A 7413-nucleotide genomic window follows, 5' to 3' on the forward strand; every position below is an offset into this window, starting at 1 on the left:
TTTAATTTTTTGAGGAACCTCCATACTGTTTTCCATAGCGGCTGTACCAATTTACATTCCCATCAACAAGGCACAAGGGTTCCCTTTTCTCCACATCCTCACCAACCCTTGTTATTACTTGTCTTTTTGATGACAGCCATTCCAACAGGTGTGAGATGACATCTCATTGTGGTTTCAATTTGCATTTCCGTGATGTTTACTGATGTTGATCACCTTGTACCCATTGGCCATCTAATGTCGCCTTTGGAAAAATGTCTGTTCAGATCCTCTGCCCATTTTTTAATCGGATTTTTTTTTCTGTTGAGTTGTATGAGTTCTTTATGTATTTTGGATATTAACCCCTTATCAGGTATATGATTTGCAAATATTTTCTCGCATTTGGTAGATTGCCTTTTCATTCTGTTGATGGTTTCCTTTGCCTGTGCAGAAGCTATTTTTTTATTTTGATGTAGTCCCACTTGTTTATTTTTGTTTTTGTTGCCTTTGCTTTTGATGTCAAATCCAAAAAATCATTGCCAAGACCAATATCAAGGAGCTTACCCCCATGTTTTCTTCTAGGAGTTTTGTGGTTTCACATCTTACGTTCGAGTCTTTAATACATTTTGAGTGGATTTTTGCGTATGGTGTAAAACAGTGGTCCAGTTTCATTCTAGAATTCTTAACCAAAGTTGCAAGGAGGAAAGGCAGTCACTCATCACAGGAAAGGCTAATGTGTGGAGTAATAGAAATGAGCAGACCTTGGGGAGAGGAGAGTTGGGTCCAGCCCCAGATCTACCATTGCCTCACTATGCAGCTTCAGACAGATCACAATCATTTCTAGGCATCAGGGTCTACACCTCTAGCATGAATGAGCTGAAGAATTAACGCCCATTCACTATTCTTCTACATGTTTATTTTCAGGGAACAGACCCTAGAATTACATAGTCCACACCCCACCCTACTGTAGCAGAAGTCCCGACAGAATCAACTAGACTCTTCCAGGACTGGGGAGCTCAATATTTTGTACTCCCTGTTGTTGGACATCTCCAGGTGTGAGGTATTCTTTATCTAGAGGCAACAATCTACTTCCCTGGAACTTTCTACTCATGCTTCTAGATCTACTCTCTGGACCACTGTAGGAAAAAGACTGGACATGCCAGACCTTCCAATACTTAAGGATAGTTTGCTGCCTAGCCCAAAGCCTCTCTTCTTTAGTTATCCCTATTGGTTCTCATCCAGGACCTATTGGTGACCATTCTCTATATGCCAATATCCCTTTGAAATATACAGTTCCCTTATGCAGCAGTCCTGGGATCAACACATTCTGGAATCCTATTATTTTTGTAAACAGCATTTATTTAATCTCCCAATCATGTACGTTTGAATCAAGAGGCAGACATTGTCTCCATAAAGAAATAATATTGTAGCATAAATATTTCCCAATAAACACTTGGTGCTTCCTAATGAACACAAGTTAACAAACATGGCAGAGATCAAATTTAATTAGATTCAACTATATTTTCTTGAATTCCCCTTTCCCTCCTTTTTAAAAATAGGACATTTGATCATTTCCAATTTCCCATCTGCCTGATTCCTATCCAATCTGCATGATTTCTAATATCAGGAATGATTTTTCAATTGTATCTTTAAGCTAATTCAGCACACAGGACCTAAAGTTTGAACTTTTGAAATATCTGAGTTATCTCTCATTATCCTTTCTCCTATATAGGGTCCCAATTCCCTCTTAATTAATTTTTCCACACTTCCTGTTCTGAATGTTATGTAAGAAGGAAGGATAATATAAGATGCGTGGGTATGTGTGTTTCAGTCTCTTTCATTAATGCCTCATCATCCCTAAGAATGCTCCCTTGCCTTCCTCATCAATCACCGCCTTCTGACATCACATTATTAAAGCATATCCACTCACTCTTGGCTCGTAAGTTGCTTTGCAGAATTGGAGGCAGAAGGATGAAGAAGTTCTGCCTCCAAATCTACAAACCCATTTTTCATCTGTAACTATCTCCCACCTTCATCTTGTTATGCCAGAGACCATATCCCTCTGAGGATGTCCTGGATCTCATTACCTTCCTCCTTCACAAGGGCCTGATTGAGTGAATTCTCTCCTCTATCTTCTAAATACTAAGCTTCTCCCTATCTCTCTTCTGGAGTCTTCCAATTCCCATTTAAACATGCTTATCTTTTAAATTTCCTCCATATCACATTTTCTTCTAGCTACAACACTCTCTCTCTCCTCCCTTTACAGCCAAACTTCGTACAAAAGCTAATTGGCTCCACGTTCTCACCTCCCACTTTCCCCCCAAACTGCTTCAATTTGGATTTCTCAGACATCATCTCTCTCCCTGACTTTTGCATTGGCTCCCTATCTGATTTTCCTATATCCACCCCATCCCTCATATCAATTTCCTGCAGTCTAAGTACACTTTTAAAAATTCAAATCCAATCATTGCACTCCCTAGGTTAAAACCCTTCAATGTCTTCCTATTGATATTCAGGAAAAGTCTAAAGTCGTGAACTCGTGCACGTGGCCTCTACTATCCGGCCCCCGCCCACCTAGCTAACCATACCTTCCTGCACCTTACTCCCACCAGCATGACATTCATTTCCATCAACAATCCATGCTTCTCCCAACCTCAGGTCCTTTGCCCTCACTGCCTGCTCAGCCCTAGGGTTAGTTACCTAACTCCTGATCCTTCATGGCTTAGTCCCACTGGGTTCCCATATTATTTACTCTCATATCACTCTTCCCCAATCATAACATTCAAAATGCTTTCTTGTTGTTGTCCACTCCTTCCTTATTCTTTTTTAGAGCCTTATTGAGATATAATTCACACACCATACAGTTTACCCATTTGAGACATAGAGTTCAATGGTTTTCAGTGTAGTCATAGAACCATGCAACCATCACCACCATATAATTTTAGAACATTTTTCATCACCACAAAAAGAAACCCCATGCCCGTTAGCAGTCACTCACCATATATGTCCCACCCCTCCAGTTCTAGGCGACCACTAACCTACTTTCTGAATCTATAGATTTGCCTATTCTGGACATTTTATATCATTGGAATCATGCAATATGTGGTCTTGCAACTGACTTCTTTCACTTAGCTTAATATTTTCAAAGGTTCACCCATGTGGTAGCATATACCAAGACTTGATTCTTTTTTAGTTACAAATGTTATTTCATTTTGTAGATATACCATATTTTATTCATCCATTCATCAGTTGATGGACATTTAGGTTGTTTTTCACCTTTTGGCTACTGTGGATAATCCTGCTATGAATGTTTGTGTACAAGTTTTGGTGTGAACATATGTTTTCATTTCTCTTGGGTGCATACCTAGGAGTGAAATTGCTGGGTCAGATGATAACTCTATGTGTAATATTTTGAGGAACTGCCAAACTATTTTCCAAAGCAGCTGCACCATTTTACATCTCCACTAGGAGTGAATGAGAGTTCTAATTTCTCCACGTCCTCATCAACACTTGGTGTTGTCTGTCTTTTTCATTTAGCCATCCTAGAAGGTGTGAAGTGATATCTCACTGTGGTTTTGATTTGCAGTTCCCTGATGGCTTATGATGTTGAGTATCTCTTCACTGTCTATTGGCCATTTGTATGTGTTCTTTGGAGAAATGTCTATTCAAATCCTTTGTCCATTTTTAAATTGGGTTATTTATCTTTTTGTTACTGAGTTGTAAGAGTTTTATATATATATATATATATACTAGTTACAAGTCCTTTATCATACATGTGATTGGCAAAAATTTTCTCCCATTCTGCAGGTTGTCTTTTAAGTTTCTTGATGATATCATTTACAGAACATGAGTTTTTAATTTTGATGAAGTCTAACATCTATTTTTTCTTTTGTCACTTACACTTTTGGTGTCGTATCCAAGAAATCATTGCCTAATCCAAGTCATGAATATTTACTGTCATGTTTTTCTCCTAAAAGGTTTATAGTGTAGCTCTTACATTTAGGTTTTTGATCTATTTTGAGGTAAATTTGATATAAGTTGTGAGGTAAGGTAACGTCTTCATTCTTTTGCATCTGTACATCTAGTTGTGTCAGCATCACTTATTGAAAAGACTATTCTTTGCCCCATTTTATTGTCTTGGCACTCTTTCCAAAAATCAATTTGTCATAAGATAAGGATTTATTTCTGAGCTTTCAATTCTATTCCATTGATCTATATATATATCCTTATGCCAGGACCACACTGTGCTGATCACTATAGTTTTACAGTAAATTTTGAAATCAGGAAGTGTGAGTTCTGAAACTTGATTTTTTTTTCAAGATTGTTTTGGTGATTCTGCATTCCTTACATTCACATATAAGTTTTAGGATCAGCTTGACAAATTCTGCAGAAAAAAAAAAGGCAGCTGGGATTTGGATAGCAATCACATAAATCTGTAAATCAATTTGCAGAATATTGCCTTCTTCACAATATAAAATTTTCTGATCCGTGAACATGAGATGTCTCTCCATTTTTTTTAGATCTTTTTTAATTTCTTTCAACAATGGTTTTGTTGTTTTCAATATAGAAGTCCTGCACTTCCTTTGTTAAATTTATTCCTAAGTATTGTATTCTTTTTGATGCTATTATAAATAATTTCATTTTCAGATTGTTTATTGCTAATGTATAGAAATAAAATTGATTTTTGTATATTGATCTTATACTCTGCCACCTTGCTGAACTCATTTCTTAGTTCTAACAGTTTTTTAGAGGATTCCTTACAATTTTATATATATAAAATCATGTCATCTGCAAATGGAGATAGTTTTATTTCTTCTGTTCTAATCTGGAACAGATTATTGATCCTCTCACCCTCTTGAAATCTGCTTTCCTGTGTCCAGGGCACATTTCAGCTCTGCCCAACCTTCCCTTACTTTGCTACCACAAGGTCAAAGTCACTTTCTTCCAGGATTTCCATAACTCCCAGGTTAGCAAAGAGACTTTCACTGTTGGCCAGCATTCAGTCCAGAGAATTCCCTCTCCTTGCTCATTTGGTCCTCTGTGCAATGAAGCGGTCACTGGAACAAGTGAAGCTTTGTCACATGAGCTAAATGAGCTTCTCCCCAGAGATGGGGTTGCTGAAGCCTCTCACAAGTCTACTCTCCTTCCGGGCCACTCCCTACAAACTGTGTACAAGAAGCATCTACCTGCCCTTGGACTCACCAGGCAGGCTAGGGTATACTCCCATTGTGAGAACACTCTGTTCTTCTCTCTCTCATCTTCAACCCATCTGCTCTTCTCTGACTTAGTACATTAGGATATATAAATGTGCAACCCAGCAACTCCTCTTCCTCCCCTCCCATCATATCTATTCTTTTTTTTTAACAAAGCATGTGCCTCCATTGCCACATTCTGTGCAATGTTTATGTTCAAATTGTTAAAAGATATCAAGTTCATACTTTGAAAACTGCTAATAGTGCATTGGTATATGGTCCTTGGACATTTGAGGCTATGTTGATCTTAATTGATTTCAGAGTCTACAGGTTTAACACATGGCAAGGCACGCCCTGCTGAGAGTTTTTCTAGCTAATGTCATTGACATTCGTGTTGATCTACTGTCAATATGGCAGTAAAGTGCCTCATTCTAACAAAGTCAGTATTTATAACAGTTTCCCACGACACAGGAATAAAGTGTTTTGAGGAAGGGGCCACCTCTTCCTTGTCTGCATGCAGGTGGGATATGGGCAGCAGTGGCCCTGATCCTGCTGATTTACCAACAACAGTTTTCACCAAGGTGGGTCTGCTGCTATCCTAATAAATCCATCTCTCAGCCTCCAGACCAGAGGAGTTCTTTCTGAGAGTCAGGAGTCCAGACTTGCCTCTGGTGATGTGTAAACTTCCCACCCCCTTTGACAAACATATGGCTGGTGATTACCAGGCACCCTTTGAACCCAGGGTATCGAGCCTTCCAAAGCTGGCTTTTAAAGAGAAATGTATCCAACTAGGAAAATGACGGACACTCCAAGAGCATAAACCAAGAAAGAGAAAGAGTCAAGATCCAGGAAACAGGAGATCCAGCCCTAGATCCTTCACTAGCTAGGGAATCCCAGGGACCAGAGCTGCACAGCTGAACGAGAGTGGGGAGGAGGAAGAGCGACCTTTGGGGAAGAAAGGAGCCAGTAGTTTTCTCTGATAGTTTAATCATGGAGAAAATAGTGTTCAGAAGGATTTTGAACTTCTACTGGGGAGTTTTGGAAGAATTATTAGGATAATGACATAGACTATGCCGATTTTTTAAATGAGGTAATTATTAACTCCTAGAAGAACAAAGAATTATAGAAGAAAGGAAATGTGATCCTAGAGTATTTCTTCACTTAGCAGTGAACAGTACATACATAATTGTACTAAAATAAAAATTGAATATTGATTTAACAAAAAACGTGACAGAACTATAGTAGAGAGTAGAGGGAGGGAAGACGCAGGTATGAAAGCAGGTTAGGAGCACCCCAGCCCCGTTGTCCATCATGAGAAGTCAAAAGGCATTTAAAGTTGATAAGTCAAGGGGTAACCATGTATGCATATTATTTAGAAATATGGAGGTAAGCATCAGAAGAAAAGGTTTGGAGAGAGGAATTTAGGATTGGAATGGGACAGGACTGCTGTTTTTCCTTCATGCCTTCTAACACTATTTGAATTTTTAACTTATGTACATTGGGCTGGATTTTTGTGAAAAATAAATAAGCAAACTAGCAAATAGTCTGAGAAACAAGCGTTGAAGACTCAAAAGAAGAGGAGGGAGACAGAAGAAGAGTGGAGGCTTCTTTACCACGTGGGCAGGAAAGTTTGTTGATTATAGTTCTAGAAAAAATGTCTATGCAAGAATGTCACTTTAATCCAAGAGACATGCACTAGAAAAGCTACTCTTCGACAGGAGTCCACAGCCAGCAGACAAGAGCCCAGCTGGAAGAGAGGACAGAGCTGTTGTTACTATAGCTGGCCCTGGTCTCAGCCCTTGCAACCTGCCCAGGGGATTGGAGGGATATCTGCTCCCCAACTTTCCCTCCACTCTGCTGCAGGCACTCTGGTGCTAAACGGGCTACAGTTTGCACTCAGGTGCAAAGAAGCCTCCACTCGTCTTCTGTCTCCCTCCTCTTCTCTTGAGTCTTAAACTCTTGTTTCTCAGACTATTTGCTGGTTTGCTTATTTATTTTTCACTCTGCACTCAGGGCAGAGTGGGTGGGTAGGGTGCCTCTGAAGAATTTTGAGGAATGAGGTGGAGACCTTCCCATCCACTGGGGAGGCATGGGAGTGATGGAGTGGGTCCAGCCTTGCCAGCAGGTGGTACATGTACTCCCTCTGCTGTCTGGTGGTCCCAAACAGCATCCGTAGGAATGGGGCCAGGCCTCTGTGGTCCCTCAAAGGAAGGAAAGGTTTCTTTACTCTCCTTGGGCCTTCTGC

The sequence above is a fragment of the Diceros bicornis genome, chromosome 12, assembly GCF_020826845.1.
Source record: "Diceros bicornis minor isolate mBicDic1 chromosome 12, mDicBic1.mat.cur, whole genome shotgun sequence".
NCBI lineage: Eukaryota > Metazoa > Chordata > Mammalia > Perissodactyla > Rhinocerotidae > Diceros > Diceros bicornis.